This window comes from Orcinus orca, chromosome 16, assembly GCF_937001465.1.
Source record: "Orcinus orca chromosome 16, mOrcOrc1.1, whole genome shotgun sequence".
Taxonomy (NCBI): domain Eukaryota; kingdom Metazoa; phylum Chordata; class Mammalia; order Artiodactyla; family Delphinidae; genus Orcinus; species Orcinus orca.
This window is the reverse complement of record NC_064574.1, coordinates 11,356,779-11,374,528: the sequence shown is the minus strand read 5'-3', so window position 1 is coordinate 11,374,528 and position 17,750 is coordinate 11,356,779.

Here is a 17,750-nt window from a genome sequence, read left to right as displayed (position 1 = left end):
TACTAACCCCAAACTCCCAGTCCATCCCTCTCCTACCCTATCCTTGTTCTTTTTATAGGCATTAAGACTCAGAGAGGTTAAACACTCTGCCTGAGATCACACAGCTGGTTAGTAGGGAGATGGGACTCAAATTCAAGTTGGTCCCAGTCCAATGCTTACACTCTTTCTTCCCTTCCAAGCAGTTTAGACTGACCACGATTTAAAATTATGGGGCATCTCCCTTTTGAAGTAGATTTCCCATGGGGAGGTGTATGGTGATAGTCTCTGGCCAGACCAAGAACTTGGATTGGGGAGTCAGGGAGATGGGGTTCTAATTCTAGACCTGGCTCTCACCAGCGGCATGGCCACAGCTGGTCATTCTCCTCTCTGAGCCTCCGGGATGACAGTAAGAGCACCACCTCCAGGCTGGTCATCAGGACGAAGTGAAATAATCCTCTAGGGAAACACAGACTCCCAATGGCCCGGATTTGTGTCTGTGCTCCCCCAATATCCAAATCAGTAAGTGCTTGACAAATACCTCTACAAGAAAGGGAAGAAGGAGAGGGGAAGGGGGAAGGAGGGAGGAACCCATGTAAATGTGTCTATTTATCTGATCTCATCCATCTTCTGAAGAACAAAGGGGCAAAAGTAAGTCTACCCATTTCACAGGTGGAGCACTGAGTCCCTGGATTGTAAGGGACGGGCTGGCCAGAGCGAGCCCAGTGCTCACTCAAATAGATTTCTTTGCCTCTTTGTTCTTTACCATGACCTTTTTTTTTTCACCACAAAATTTCAGAACTTCAACACAATAAAGTGCAGGACAAATAGGAGGAGAGGCATGGGCTCCCTCGGTTGCCCTGCTGTGCCCTCCCTGGCTGGGCTCCGGGACTGTCTGAGGGGAGCCAGGCATCTGGAGGCCGGACAGCCTCTGCAAGGAGGAGGAATTGACGGCAAATTCCTCCAAAAATACCACCTGCTCCTCCTGAGCCCTGGGCTCAGAGGACACACAGCCCTTGTAGACCCAGGAGTCGATTCTGATGGACTCTGCGTTTCATCTCAGAAATGCAAGACTGAAATGTCCATCTGCACGTTGGCCCTATGGAAGCCAGGCCTCCACAGGGCATTTCCCCTGGGAAGGGATACCTGTATGACTAATTTCTAGCTAATTCATCTTGATTAAGTCTAGTCTTGTTTCTAGAAGCTGAAAACCTGGTGAGGAGGCAAGCCTTAGCTGGTACGAACCACTTGGTTTTAATACTGGTTGTTAAAATATTGACAAAAAATTGTTTCGTTTCAAACCTCTTCCTCCACCCAGGCTGCTCCCCTGGGACCTCCCCATTATCCAGCAGTGAAAGGGTTAACACCTCATCATTGTCTATTCTGACTGGTCAGTCCCCTGGTGGCTCCCACCTGTTAAGTATTTAGAATATTACCCTGGAGGCGATTTATACAATAAGGAAACAAGCCACAGTATAAAATACTGCAGAATGTCACAAGGGGCAAAGCAAGTTGTAATGACCACTCATCCAATGGGCAGCAGATGTCTTTGGAAGATGTCCATCCTCACCACCCTGGGCCAGGCCCCTTCCTGTCTCATCTGGATTCCTCCTTCAGCCTCCTCCCTTCTTAGTCTTCTCCCTGGCCTCCTTGCCGCCACCATCAGCCCCCAGTCAATTCATCTTCCACTCACAGGTGGAAAGACAAATTACCAGGACTTGGCTTAAAACCATCGGATGCCTTCTCAGGGTCAGGCGAAGGCTCCCTTTGGAGCAGCTGCTGCAATCTGAAGTTATATATTTGTGGGGTTTTTTTTGGTCTCCCCCGTAGGACCTCAGGCTCCACCAGGACTCCCCCGTGTTTCTGTCCAGTGTCTAGCTCAGTACCTGGCGCTCATGAGATGCTCACTAGGTATCTGTTTAAGAACAGGAAGAATAAATGAATGGATGGATGAGGACTCCCTGTGAGGTTTGTAAGACCCTAGAAAGGACTGAAGTTTTTTCCTGGGTGGCTTCTGACTTGTAGGCAGAGAAGAGACTGGCATTCAAAGCAGGGGGACAGCCCGGCGAGGGCCAGGAGGTGGGAGGCAGTTGGCTTTAGCCCCTGCCCCCACCCCACCCCATAAGGGTCCTTTAAGCAGGAAGATGGTATAAGGAAGGGATTGCAAGCCTGGGGCTCTGGTGTCAAAATAGCTGAGCTCCACCATTGCCAGCTGGTAACCTTGAGAAGGATGTCACCTTTCTCTGCATCTTACAAATGGGGACAATGGGGATATCTACCTTATACAGCTGTTCTGATGACTAAATGGGATAACAGGTATGTAATAAATGTTAGCTCTTGTGTTTGATTCTAGGGAAAGAAGTAACACTTGCCAACCACTTTCTGTGCGGGGTGCTCTCTGAGCTGATCTTGTTAACTTTTCAGCAGTCCAGCAAGTTTACCTGGTTGTCTCAGTTTGACAGATCAATTAGACATCCACCCCTGTGAAGCCCACTGTCTTCAGCCTCTGGTTTATTAAGGTTGGTCCAGCGCAGTGATGTTTGACCCTCACCGAGTCATGGGAATCACCTGGGGCGCTGTGTAAAATGCCCACACTTGGGCTCATCTCGGCCAAATGAATCAGAATATCTGGGAGTGAACTCAGTGTCAGTATTTTTTGAAACTTCCCACGTGATCCTAATGGGCAACCAGGGTAAGAACCACTGGTCTAAGTTTGGGGTTGAAGACCATGGAGTTGTCACAGTGAGCCCCATGGGAATAGGGGTGGAGTAGGGAGGGGGCATGGGGATAGGGGCTGTGAGTCACTTCTCACCCTGACCACTGACAGCAAAACCAGACAAATGACTCTACTTACCACCCTGTGTGGGCATGCCCCAAGGTGTGGCTCCTAAGGGCTCAGCACTATTGCTTGATGGGGTCCACGAATCCCAGGCGTCCTTCCTTTTTATAGGGTTGTCTGCTGCAGGCAGCCAACTTGTCTCAGTCAGCAAAGCCCCAATCTCTTTCAGAGTGGGGTGTAACAAAAGGGAACCCAAGATAAATGGTGATTTTCTCAGGGCCTGCCTGGGGGCTGACTTTGTTCCTGGTCCTTGTTGGAGGAGCTCTGGGGCCCAACCTGCCTTTTCCTAAAACCTCGGATCACCGCATTACTTTCAAGCCTCTCCCACAGCAGTTTGCAAATGGAGGTCATTTTCCTACAAAAAACAAACAAGATGCCCAGTTAAGTTGTAACTGAGAAGGACCCTGTGGAGCCTTCCCAGGACAGACCCCTCTCCCATATCTGCTGCTTTAGATCCACTCTGAAGTACACAGATAATAGTATCTGGTGCACATTTCCTTGGTTGTTTTACAGATGCTAAAACCCCCACCAAATGGAAGAAATTAACTGCTTAATGACCACGAGCACATAGTGCCCAGACCTCCTGGAGCCTAAGGACTGATCACGTTAATCCCTGTGACACTGTCCTGTTACCTCACCATCAGCCAATCAGAGAGCTGTACATGAGCTAATCAAATACCTGGGAACTCCCCTCCCTCACCTGGCCTTTAAAAATGCTTTGCTAAGGGCTTCCCTGGTGGCGCAGTGGTTGAGAGTCCACCTGCCGATGCAGGGGATGCGGGTTTGTGCCCCTGTCCGGGAGGGTCCCATGTGCCGCGGAGCAGCTGGGCCTGCGCATCCGCAGCCTGTGCTCCGCGATGGGAGAGGCCACAACAGTGAGAGGCCCGTGTACCGCAAAAATAAAGTAAAATAACATATATAAAGCACATATTAGGCTCTCAATAAACAGTAACTGTTATTAGGAAACAACATCAGAAATATATTCAATATTTTTAAAGCATAGCCTTTATTTTTGCTAATTCTAAGGGTAATACATGCTAATTATGGAAAATTAGAAAATGCAGACAGATGTAAGAAAAAACCTACCCACATTTCCACCATTCAAAGGTAAGTACTTCTGGTGATTATTCTAGCTTATTTTTTTTTCCTTAAAAACGTACCTATAGGGCTTCCCTGGTGGCTCAGTGGTTGAGAGTCCGCCTGCCAATGCAGGGGACACGGGTTCGTGCCCCGGCCCGGGAAGATCCCACATGCCGCGCAGTGGCTGGGCCCATGAGCCATGGCCACTGAGCCTGCGCGTCCGGAGCCTGTGCTCTGCAATGGGAGAGGCCGCAGCAGTGAGAGGCCGGCGTACTGCAAAAAAAAAAAAAAAAAAAAGTACCTATATAGGTGCAGAAAAATCAGTTTTATGCTGTGGGTCCTGCTTTTTTTCCCCCTACTTAACATTGAATCATAATTGTTTCCCCTGTTTGTTAGATATTCTTTGAAAATCTAATTTTCACAGTTTGGATAGATGCACATTTATTTAGCCAGTTTCCTCCTGTTGATCATGCAAGGTTTTGTTGCTGCTATAAATGGTATTGCAATGAGCTCTTTATCTTTTATTAAAAATTGTGTTAGCACTTGGTCAGACTTTCAGAGGCTTGTCCCGAAGTGTGGGCTCCCGGCTGCATTTCTGGTTGACTGGCCCCAGCCTTTGCCAGAGTATTTATGTCAACAGCAGATGGAAATGGATTTCACCCTTGATGGGTGGCCCCAGCGCTCAGTCTCTGCCTCTTGGAAGTGGGGCCTGCTAGCTTCTGAAATGTACAAACACATAATCCTTTTCGATCAAAGGGGAATCCTTTCTTTGGCCTCCAGACACGGTCTGCTCTGTTCCTAGTTGCGTGAGTGACATTTTCATTTATTGCCCTTACCTTTCCTGTTTAATGGAACTGGGGAAAAAACAATCTCCTAAGGCCCTGAAGTCTTCAGATCCTTAATAAACCATCTCTGTTGGGACATCACTCCTGATCTTTTTCTAGGACAAAAGAAAACCTTAATTTCCCAGTGCTGAGTCTGCCTTTGCCTGCATTGATTACCTGCACTGATAAAGTCTTCCGATTTATGAGTAACCAGCTAATGGCTACATCCATTCTCCGGACTGTGCCCAGGGAAATCTTGGGGGGGACCACCTCTTCATATGATGCTTGTATTAATCTACTTTTGGCCTCTCCTTGGTCGAAGGGCATTGACAACTTTTGATAACCCCATGGCGATTTGTCTTTGGGGAAATGGGACTAAATCCTAGGGCTGATCTCACTTGGGAACAAGACTGCCCAGTAACTCAGCTGCAGCGATGGTGGGAGAAAGGAATCTCTAAATACCAGCAAACATACAAAGAGAAGAGCTGCTCTCAGGCAGCAGTGGGGCAAACTGAAGCAATTCAGCCCTGTTTTATGTGTTTTTTTTTTTATGTTTTGGCATTTTAAGTTCAAAGAACATAGCTTGGTTTTATAAAATAGTTTCAGTCCAGAGGGCAGACCACATAAAAGTATCCAAAGAAGTCCTTATGGCTGGAGGCCAGTACGAATGGCTCTTTACCTGTTTTGCCCTCCATTCTTGCCTCAGAACCTTCTGGCGTGTAATTCTCAGAGCAGATTTGAGATAGAGAATTGATTTCATCATGGGGCTCATGTGAGTCCCCAGCACGGTTTCTTGCTTGCACTGATTTTTTTTTTCTAAATCAGTTGAGTTTAGAAATGTAATAATTATACCCAAATCTGCACAGCCATTTTTTTCCCAGAAAATTGATGTGATCTGCATGTGTTATTTAGCTATAGGACATATTGGAGCAGTGCAGCTCTTACATTTTGCAGAAGTGTTGAATGCCTTTTTTGAGATATCTGGGTCCAGGAGGGCGGCTGGGATGATTCAGGGCTTGTCTATTCCCAGGTGAATCACCATCTGAGGGGAAGGGCAGCAGGTACCAGCCCACTTGGGCTTGAATCACAGCCTCAGCATGTGTGGGCTTTGAGACTTTGGCAAGTTACTTCACCATTCTGTGCCTCACTTTTCTCATCTGTAAAGTGGGGATAAGAATAGTCCCTACCTCACAGGATTATTGTGACCCATAAATGCATTACTATGCAGTAAGCACTTTGAACCCTGCCTAGTTCATTGTTAGCTGTTATTATGCTCCGAGAGGTATTTGATTCTTTCAATGTGAATCACTGTGAGCAGAGCTTCTCAAACATTAATGTGCATATGAAACACTGTAGGTCTTGTTTAAATACAGACTTTTTAAAAATAAATTTATTTATTTATATTTGGCTGTGTCGGGTCTTCGTTGCTGCGTGCGGGCTTTCTTTTTAATTGCGGCGAACGGGGGCTACTGTTTGCTGTGGTGCGCAGGCATCTCATTAAGATGGCTTCTATTGTTGTGGAGCACAGGCCCTAGGTACGTGGGCTTCAGTAGTCGTGGCACATGGGCTCAGTAGTTGTGGCTCGCGGGCTCTAGAGCACAGACTCAGTGGTTGTGGCGCACGGGCTTAGTTGCTCCGCAGCATGTGGGATCTTCCTGGACCAGGGCTTGAACCAGTGTCCCCTGTATTGGCAGGCGGATTCTTAACCACTGCACCACCAAGGAAGCCCTAAATACAGGTTCTTACTCAACAGGTTGTAAGTGGGGCCTGAGAGTCCACATCTGCAGCAAGGTCAGACTATAGCCAAGCAGCTGGTCATAGACCACACTCTGACATGCAAGGACCTTGAGAACTTAGATGAAAACTGCAGATTCCCAGACCCACAGGTTCAGGATTATTCTTGAGCCCTAAGATCTCATGGAATTTGCCTTGCTAAGTTTTAGACTTTTTTGGGACCTGTTACCCCTTCTTTCTTCCCTCTCATTTTTGGAATGAGAATGTCTGTCTTATGCCTGTCCCACCACTGTATCTTGGAAGCACATAACCTGTCTAGTTTCACAGGTTCACAGCTGGAGAAGAATTGTGCCTCAGGATGAATTGTACCCTGAGTCACACCGTATCTGATTTAGATGATATTTAGATGAGACTTTGGACTTTAGAGTTTAGAGTTGATACAGGAATGGATTAAGACTCTTGGGTCTGTTGGGATGGAATGAATGTATTCTGCATGTGAGAAGGACATGAATTTTGGGGGGCCAGGGGAAGAATGAACTTAACTGTGTCCCCCCAATATTCATATGCTGAAGCCCTAAGGTGATGGTGTTTGGAGACAGGGACTTTGGGAGTTGATTAGGCATTAGATGAGGTCCTGAGGGTGGGGCCTTCATGGTGCAATTAGTGCCATTGTAAGAAGAGAAGCCAGACTATTTTCTAAAGGGTGGTATCTAAAAATACATTTTTCTCTGTTCCTTTGCCAGTATTGAGTGTTATATATTAAAACCTTTGCTAACATAAAAAAAAAAGAGACACCAGAAAGAATTTGTTTGGTCTCTGTCTGCCATGTGAGGACACAGTGAGAAGGAGGCCGTCTGCAAGGCAGGAAGAGAGCTCTCACCAGAACCTAACCATGCCAGCTCCTGACCTAGGCTTCCAGCCCCCAGAACTGTGAGCAATAAGGGTCTAGTTTTTAAGCACCCCAGTCTGTGGTCTTTTGTTAGGGCAGCCCGAGCAGACTAAGACACTGGGGGTGGGGCTCAGGGGTCAAGTGCTTAACAAGCTTCCAGGTGAATCACATTCTCCAAAGTTTGGCTGGAGGGAGTTAATTTCACTGTTAGGGCAGGCACGGCTTGTTCAAAACCTGTGTGTGGAATGTTTTGTTTTTTATTTACAGCTTAGGTTTCTCCCTCTCCCCCTTCGTTTTCCTTCTTCTCTCTCTTTCTCCCAGGGCAGGCTGTATAGCTGGTAGTGGTAAGACTGCTCCTTCTGGTTTTGTCTCCAAGTTTTGCCCCTCCATTTACAGCTGGGTGGCACCTCTATTGAAACATGTGTCATGTGGAGACGGTGAAACAGGAACCCAAGGGCTGACTCAGGAAGCTGGCAGTCATTGACCAAGTCCTGACCATTCTGGGCTGATTGCTGCAAAACTTGTGGGTTGGGGTTCTAGAGTCATCTATGGTCTGGCCGTTGTCTGTTCATACAGCAGTAGTACCAGGTTACGAGTGTGTTTCCTCTTTGGTGTAATGAGCATCTTGACAGTAAGGACCTTTCTTGCTCTTTTGGGGATTTCCTCAGCACGGGACTTGACATATGGGGCTCACCGATGCTTGCTGAATGGATGAATAAAAGAAAACATGCAGCCCCCAAGTCCTGGAGCAGTGAGCCATTGCAAGCCATGGAAGCTCAACAGTTCAAACCTACCTCATCTTGATTCAAGTCAACAAATATTAGTGATCATGAACCTTGTGTCAGGACCCAGATCTGAGGCCTGGGGGGCAGGCAGTGAAACCAAATGACTATAATTTAAATTCTCTGTGAGCTTTCCCACTCCTAGCTTATATTCAAGGAGCGATTATACTAGAATGCAACCAGCTGTTCAATCAGTCCTTGTTTAAAAAAAAAAAGAAATTGGCGCTACATATCGTAGTTTATAAAATTATGTTAACCAACCTGATCTCATTTAATCTTCATAACAACACTGGGAGGGAGGTATTACTATTGCCCCATTTTAGTGATGAGAAAACTGAGGCTCTGAGAAGCTAAGTAACTTATCTGGCACCTGACAGAGTGGGAAGTGCACCCAGGTTGGAGCTCAGCCTATTCCCTAGGCTGGAGGTGGGGCACAGGAAGTAGGGCGTGGAGGGATCTGGGCAGGGAGGATAGAGGTGCCCTTTCCTGAGAAGGAGGAGGAGAAGGGATGCTGCGCAGGTGGAAAGAGCTGATATCGCCACACCTCATGCTCCCTCGTGTGGCATTGGAGGGGGTTGGTCTGTCACACCCTCAACACTGAGCACTTGAATGAGAAGAATTTTGTGAGTTTGTCAGACGGCCACAGGTTAAGCATGTGAGCAAATTGATAGATAAGGTGAATCTTATCTAACTCCTGGCTTTGAAATAACCAGCCGGAAGGGAAGCAAAATCCTATGTGTGTTTGCACACAGGCATTACTCGCCCCACCCCATCCCCGGCCCCTGCCCCCAGGCTTCCAGGTAGACGTTAGCACCAGGCAGCGAACCCAGGGAGGGAGGGAGCTTCTTGGCTGCTCTGGGCCATCGGAGGGAAGGGGTGAGGTGCCAGGCATCCGGTTTAGCCCAGGCACAGTTGACTGAAACCAGGCGGGTGTCAAATGCCACCCCAGGGTGGCTGGGCTGCCCGAGCTATCGACGAGACAGTCCTGTTCCACCTCTGGGGCCTGGGATCCGTTCAGGCCCCGGCAGCTGGGCAGCACCCTGGTGGGACCAGTTGACCCCACGTGCAGAGACCCACTGGGTAGATGCCTCTAAAATCTATGCTGGTCAGAACCCCACTTGGGGTATTTTGTACCCTTAGGGTTACCGTAGTAATGCAAGGATGCCTAAGACAGATTGGAACTGCCTGATGCTGGAAGAAATTCAATCTCACTAGTAGTAAAAGATAAGCACATTAAGACAAGATGTAGTTTTATTATTTTTCCCTGGCCAGAAAGCTTGGCCAAGATTAAAAAAAGATAACATCCCATGTGAGCTGGGGGCGGGGAAGCCAGCCTTCTCCCACACTGCTAGTAGGAGTGCCAGGGGGCTTTCGGGGGCATCACCTGTGACCCCCAGCCACTTTCCTCATAGGCAGTAACCTAAGAAATAGAAATTTGCACGAAGATGTATGTGCAAAGATGTGTTGGAGGAGTTAATATTTGGAGGACATTCATGTCCAAGAAGAGGTGAGTAGTTAGAAACGTTTTGGTATATCCGTGTGACAAAATTCCAGGCAGTCATAAAATTGACGTAGAGCTTTATGTGTTGCTATGGAAAGATGTTCCCGATATACCGTTGGGTAGAAAATACAGGTTACAAAATAACATGCATAGTATCATCTCAGTTTTGCAAAAAACTGGAACCATCTGTCTACATACAGCTTATATATATGAAAAATGTATAGATGCTAATGTATCGATGCACATATGTGTATATATATATGAATGTATATATATAGTGTATATATGAAAAATATTAATAATCATTATCTGTGTGTGGTGGGATTATGGGTGAATCCTGTGCTTAAAAAATTTTTTTAAGGGAAAGCAATTACTTGAATAAGGCAAATGGAAAGTCTTTAGAGGCAAATGCCTCACAGGCTGTAAGGCCTGTGAGGGTGGAGGGACGCATGGTGGCCAAGAGCCAGGGTCATCTTGGGCCTGGGGTGACTCCCGCTCAGACATGTTTTATCTGTGGGGCTCGGGCAGGGGATGTCAGCTCTCTGAACCTTGGTGTTCTCATCTGAAGCAGGGCATCTGACAATCCCTACTTCATAGTGGTGCTGTATGAAGTGGGGTGATATCTGTAAAGTGCCTGGCACATAGTAAGTACTCAATAAATCCTAATTAGATATAAAGACACTGTCACTATGGAAAAATATCATAATCTCTCCCCTTCCTCCCTTCCTCCCTTCCTTCCTTGTATCTTCTCTCAAAATACACACACACATAATTCGTCCTGTATCTAAAAGAGCAGACTTGTTTTCTAAAAACCAGCTCTCCAAAGGTGAAAGTGGGAACCCCACCCCTGGAGGTATTCGAGCAGGTTCTGGGTGAACAGGTGGCAGAGGTGTGGCAGATGACATTTGAGGACCAGATGATTGGGTTGACCAGGCCATTGGAGCCCGTTCTGGTTCCCAGATGGAAGCCACCAGCAGAGTGGATGAGAAGATGGCCAGGAGTCAGGCTGCCTGCGGCTGCATCCAGCTGTACCCCTTACCGGCGGTGTGAGATGCTGGGGAGGTATCTCTTCTCTGAGCCTCAGTGTTCACGTCGGTAACATAATCTCTGCTGTGCAGTTATTGTAAGATCTAGAAATAGTAAAATCTAGCTCCTGCTCCTATGATTATTTTTGTTCTGAAAACAGTGGAACTAGGACCTGAGCAAATATTCGTTCATTCATCCATGCCTGTGTTCCCTCCTTGCACAGAAGCTTATCCAGTGCTCTCTGTGTACCCAGCTTCTGTAGGCAGCAGGGCCCCTTTAAGACTTCAACATTCCACAGACCTGCTGCTATAGCGGCCCCCCAAATCTCAAATCCTCATTCCTACAGTCAGGCTTTATCTCCATGGCACCAAAGGGGAGTGCTCAGTCATGAAGCCAGGCTCCTTGCCAGAAAGACATAATGGGAGGCTTTGCGGTGATGTGCAGGCTTCCTTGCCCACGGGGTGGGAAACAAGGAAAAACCCTCCGACTGACTTTCGGATGGGAGGGAGTTGTTCAGGCTGTGCTAGAAAAGATGTGCCAGGATGAATATCCACGAGCAGGCATCTCACACTTCCTGGCTCTCTGCTCCCCCCAGGAGTCAGAGAGCCAGACCCCACAGGCATCCTGCTTCTGAAGGACCATTCCTTCGTTCTTTTGGACTTTCTGCCTCCTCATCCTTCCACTTTGGGCTCAGCTGCAGCCTCACCTCTCTCTCAAGAACATCCCCAACCCCCCTGGGCCACCTTCCCCCACCAGCAAACACAGTCACACCTTCCCTGGGGGCTCATCCCTGTATCATAACCGTTGGCACGTGTGACCTTGTCCTCCACTGGACCCAGGCTCCCTCCAAAACGGGGCTCATGGAAGGTGTGGGGAGAAAACCTTAGAACCTTGATGTCAGAGTTTTTTACATGCGTTATAATGTGAAAAATGTAATTGAAAAGTGACATCCATATGCAATTTATAGATAATTAAACGTATTATTAACTGTTTAATTATACAACAAACAATAATAAACATACTTAATAATTTACCAGTTATAACAATGATATTTCATAAGTGTATGATTATTTAATGCCTTACAATATAGTATATATTTTATAATCATATTTAATATAATAATTAACATGTACTAATTATTAATATATATTAAATGTGGCTGTTCAGCAATTCTTTAACTTAGGCATATATGATCCAAAAAGTTCACTACCAGCCATTGTAGACTGGGACCACTCAAGAGCAGTGGTCATGTATTACTTATTTTGGGGTTCTCTGTACAGGGCTTGTTCTTGGTTGGGGCTTCCATATGTTTGCTAAATGGATGAATCAATAAGTAATGAGATCCAGCCATCCAGTTGGACTCCTGTCCTTTTGGGAGGCTGGAAGGAACTTAAAGGTTCATATGGAATAATCTAACTTACCTAGATTTAAAAAAAGCACAAATATTGGTGGTCACTGTCTATGGGCTGGGGCCCACCGGTGAGGATTAGAGGTTCAGGGATAATGTGTCCCTACCCTCAAAGAACTCACAGTGTGGCAGGGGTAGTAAGACAGATGTGACTGTAATCATTAAAATTCACAGAGAGTGAAATGCACCCCCATTCTCTCTCTCTCTTTTTTTTTTTTTTGTGGTACGCGGGCCTCTCACTGCTGAGGCCTCTCCCGCTGCGGAGCACAGGCTTCGGACGCGCAGGCTCAGTGGCCATGGCTCACGGGCCCAGCCGCTCCGCGGCATGTGGGATCTTCCTGGACCGGGACACGAACCCGTGTCCCCTGCATCGGCAGGCGGACTCTCAACCTCTGCGCCACCAGGGAAGCCCTCCCATTCTCTTTTAATTTGAAGACTCTGATATACGATCTCTTTCTCAACTTTGTATAACGAAGGGACCAGCTGAGTGTTTGCCAAACTTTACTCATTCAAGTGCCCCACTGATGATTTTTGCCATGTTTGCATAAGACTATATGCATTCAAATGATATTTTCCTTTACCTTGACTTTAAATCGATTTATGGAAGAGGGAAGCTGTATCATTACCATATCTGGAAAATAGGTATCCCTTACCCTACATAGAAGGAAACTATAAAAATACATACAGCAGAGCTCATGTCTGACACTGCATGCCATATAACATTACAAGCACCTTACGTGGATTAACTCAGTTCTTACATCAACCTAATGATGTAGGTACTATTATTATTCCCATTTTAAAGAGGGGAAAACTGAGACTTGGAGAAACAAAGCAACTCTCTAGAGTCACAGACACTGAGTTGTTGGCGTTCCAAGGCAGGGGTCTGACTCCAGGACCACACAGGTGACCCCAAAGTAAGTACGTCTGCTCTGACCACTAGCAGATTCTATAGCAGAGGTTGGGAAGCTATAGCCAATCTGGCCTGCTGCCTGAGTTTTTACTGTCCTCAAGCTAAGAATATTTTTCATTTTTAAACTTTGAAATGGTTGGAGGAAAAAAATCAAAAGAAGCAGACTATTTCAAATTTCCGTGTGTATAAGGAAGATTTATTGGGACCTACCCTGCTCATTCGTTTATTTACCATCTATGGCTGCCTTTGCTCTAGAACAGCAGAGTTTAGTTGCGAGGGAGACATCAAAGTCTAAGTGATTACTCTCTGGCCCTTTACAGAGAATGTTTGCTGACTTCTTGGTCTACAAAGAATGGGATACAATGTTTTGTTTTTAAATTCTAGTGGGAAACTATTGCCATGGAGCCCATGGTCTACGGGTTCAAGAGGAATCCTTAAAGAACTAAGACTCTCTTAGATACAATGAAAAGGATTGATTGAAAGGAATACCTTTCTTAACAGGTGGATTCAGTGTAACTGATTGCTGGGCTCTCTTAAAAACGCTCCTGGCTCGCGTTTTAGAGAATCCTAGGTGCTCTAGGTGATGCCCCAAATCTCTTCCAGCTCAAAAAGTCTGTATTCCTGAGAGCTGGGCCATTATTTCTCCCAACGCTATGAGTCCCTGGGAAGAAAGCGCTTCAAGACCTTGGCTAAAATCCTCCCCGTCTGTTTAGGGCTGAAGGTCTATTTCCTTGCTTAGGTTCATATAAACTGTGAGCTCTTCAGCGTGGCCAGGGAATTGCACCTTCGATGGAACAAGTTGAATCTGCCCAGCTGCAGTGGCATGCGTTAAAAAGCATCCCCAGCCCCGAAAATCCAATTTGGTTTCTCAAAATCTTCACTGCAAATATTGAGCTGGAGCAGAGAATTAAATTTGCTCTGGTTCAAATGTGGTTTGCTGTCATTCGAACAAAATGGGTCTCTCTCCCCTGAATTTGTACAACTTCCTGTTGGACATTTTGGTGGACTTGCCCAAAGAAGATGATAATTTGCTCGACCCTCATTTGCATGATAAAAACGACCCTCATTTGCTAGTAAATGGATGCAGGTGGAACTAAGCTTATTTAAACCCGGAAGCTAAGCTGAAACCACAGACTTCTGGTCTCAGATCCGGCGGCTCTGGAAGAAGTCTTCAGAGGTAAGGGGGCACCGTTGTTCTTTTTTTTAAGATGTCCTTTGGGTGAGTAGACCTAATCTTTTTTGATGAACTTTCTCCTCGTTGTCTTTCAAACAAGGACACATTAAACTTGGCCTCTGTGTTACTTGGTTCTCCTCACAGGGCCCCCAGGGCCCTGAAAAGTTGGCCTGCCCACCTCTTCAGCCCCAGAGGGGTTTAGCAACTTGCCTGGGGTCACTCAGCAGGTCAGTGGAGAAGCTGGAATCTGAACACAAGTCTAGCCCGTGCTCGCTCCACTTTGTCACACCTTGAAATGCTGTTAAGAGCTGAGACCCAGGGCAGGGGCTGCTTGCTCTCTGACTCCTTTCTGCTTCCTGCCTGTCTGGGAGATGGTGGGCGGGTCTGGGCCTGGAAGAGTGCGGGGAAGTGGATGCAGCTGCTTAAGGAATAGAAGGAAGAGTCCTCCCTCCACCCCACCCCACCCCTTTCCTTCTTTCGCATAAATGTTTATTGAGGATCCTCCTACACAGTGACTCTGCTGGGCTCTGTGGATACAGTGGTGAACAAAACAGACTCAATTTCTTGCCCTCCTGAAGCTCATATTCTAGTGCCGGGGAGGATAAACCCTCAGCAAAGCCAGCAGGTCAGAGCCGTAGTGATGTTGGATGCTGGCCAGTGCGATGGGGACAAGCTGAGCAGAGAAGGAGGGTTGGGAGTGTTAGGAGGGGGCCATGCCGTTAAGATAGGGTGCTCGGGAACAGTCTATGTGAGAAAGTGGTCTTCGAGCAGAACTGAAGGAGTTGCGGGGCCCGTGATGCGGCTCTGGAGGAAGAGGGATCCAGGCAGAGGAGATGGTGCACAGGCCCCGAGGGGCCAGCCCGCCCGGTGTGTTTGAGGAACAGCAAGGAGTGAGTGAGGGGGGCTAGAGTGGAGCAGTGATGGGGGTACAGGTCACGTAGTCCCTGAGGTCAGGGGAAGGTTGTGGTACTTTATCCTGAGCAAACTGGGAGCCGTGGGAGGGTCTGAGCCGGAAAGGAGCAGGACCCGTCTGGCTGCTGTGTGGTAAACAAGGGCAGAGGCGAGGACACCTGGGAGGAGGTGGTGTCATCGTTTGGGTGAGAGAGAATGGTGACAGGTGGGCAGGAGCAGACAGATTCCTGAACTACTCACAAGAGAGACTGGTCTGGCCTGGCCTTGGTGCTTGATTTCACGTTGGGGAGGTGCTGAGATGAGCCAGGAGGAGGCCCGGGCAGCCTGGGCGCTGGGCCCGAGGTGGTGCCTGTCGTCTCTACAGTGACCAGATTCCCGGGCTCCATCCCGTCCACTTCCCAAGGTGCTGCCCGAGTGATCTTTTTTTTTTTTTTTTTGCGGTATGCGGGCCTCTCACTGTTGTGGCCTCTCCCGTTGCGGAGCACAGGCTCCGGCCACGCAGGCTCAGCGGCCATGGCTCACGGGCCTAGGCGCTCCGCGGCATGTGGGATCCTCCCGGACCGGGGCACGAACCCGTGTCCCCTGCATCGGCAGGCGGACTCTCCACCACTGCGCCACCAGGGAAGCCCACGAGTGATCTTTCTTAAATGGGGATCCAGCTGTCTTGTTTGGTTTGCCCCGAAAGCAGACCTTGTGACAAGGGTTTGAGCGCAAGGCCGTGGGGAAGGGAAAGAGGACACGAGAGGGTACGTTGTCAGGGCGGTTACCACGGGGGCGCCCGGGGCTCAGTCCAGTTGGGAGTCGTGTGGGACAGGGGGCCGGGGCATCTATCCACCATCTCTGTCAGCCGCCGGCTGAGGGCTTCAGCCTAGTGGGGCAGGGGCGTTGCCCCGGGCCCTCGGGGCTGGTCCTGCTCGCTGGCCACGCCAGAAACAGCGCTCGAGTAGACTCGCAGGTGTTTGCACTAAGCAGCCTTATCCAGGTAGCGTGAGTGGCCAGGGAAGGGGGTGGGGCACCCATCGCACCTGCTGCAGTGGCCATTCCGCCACCTCCTCCAAGCCTCAGTGGCTCCCTGTCGCCTTCGGGGTGGCGTCCAACCTCCCGAGCACGCCCAACAGTCTCCTTCAGTGGGTCTTGCTCCTGCGGTCCCCGTGAGGCTCAGCAAATGGTATCTGTATAAGGCCAGGCATTTTCGGCTTTGTTGGCTCAAAAGGTCTCAACTCTGCTGTTGTCGCATGAAAGCAGTCACAGGTAATGTGTAAACCAACAAGCGGGGCTGTGTTCCAAAGCTCTGTTTACGGAAACAAGCATCACCTGCATTGGGCTCGGGAGGCTGTAGTTTGCTGACCCTTATACGATGGATGGGAAGCAGGCAGGTGCGTAGGAATGTGGGTATTATGAGAATGTTGCTAATAATAATTATAAATAATTACCGTCAAACAAAAGAGCTTTTAAACATGCTTCCAGGAAGGTAGGGCCCACCTGAACTCTAATTACACAGCACACACAGATCAGATCCAATTGCATTTCCTGAGTACTGTGTTTTCCTTCCGAAAAGTCTCCAAGCAGAATTTATACTTGAGGAAATTTAATTAAAGCCACAGAGAGATCTATGCTTATACAACTAACTGTCTGGTTTAGCCCACAGTTAATTGAAGTCATTGGAGAAGCATTTGAAAGTGGATTTTGTTCTCCTCCAGCCCGGGCCCAGGACCCTATTCTCGTCGTTGTAATCAAGTCCTGTGGTTCTATGGCTTCAGAGACCATCTGGCAGTAGCTGAGTAGATATTTAATTCTGTTTGTCATTTGGGGATGACTTTCTTGATATGCTGAGATCAGCTATTCTACCACCAAAGATAACTGTCTTTAATCAAAGGTCTCGGTAAAAAAACATTTAGCCTTCCATGCAGAAGGCAGGTTTGCTTATCTTTATCGTTAGGATCCCAAATATGGATAAAAATTCTCAGTTTTTCCTTGTCTTTATTATATACTTCAAAATAACATTCTGCTCTCTAGATCAGGTTATGGATTTGGACAGATCTGGGTTTAAATTAAAATTTAGTTATTTACTTGAGAAAATCTCAAAGTTTTAGTTTCCTTACTTACAAAATGGAAACACCAAGTTCTTCTCACTCCATTTCCCACCCCATAACAGAGATAATCGCAGACATTTATAGAACATTGCCAGGTGCTTTGTTGAAAACATTACAATCATTATTTTATTAAATCATCCCAGTGACCTTAGGAGGTTGGAATTATTATGATTATCCCCATTTTAAAGATGAGGAAACCAAGGCACAGAAAGGTGAAGCATCTTATTAAAGTCACAGAACCAGTGAATGTCAAAGCCAGGAGCTGAGGACACTGTGATTGAGGGAGGTGCTTTGAAGGGACAGAAAGGGACCACAAATGGGACAGTTCTTGGCCTTTGGTAGAAACTCAGCGTGTTACTTATTGAGTGAATTGGGGGGAAACATGTCCCTTCTCTTGAATTGGTTCTCTTCTACATGGTGACCTTTTGGCTTATCAACCAGTCTCTCTCTCTCTCTCTCTCTCTCTCTTCTTTAATGTGGCTGGCATAGTGAGACTGGTCTGGGGTACCTCATGCTTAGGATGTCCCCCTAAACCTTGGAAGTCCCCACAAGGTCATGGTGGGGCATAGAAAGAAGGAAAATAGGGAGCAAGCTGCTCTAGA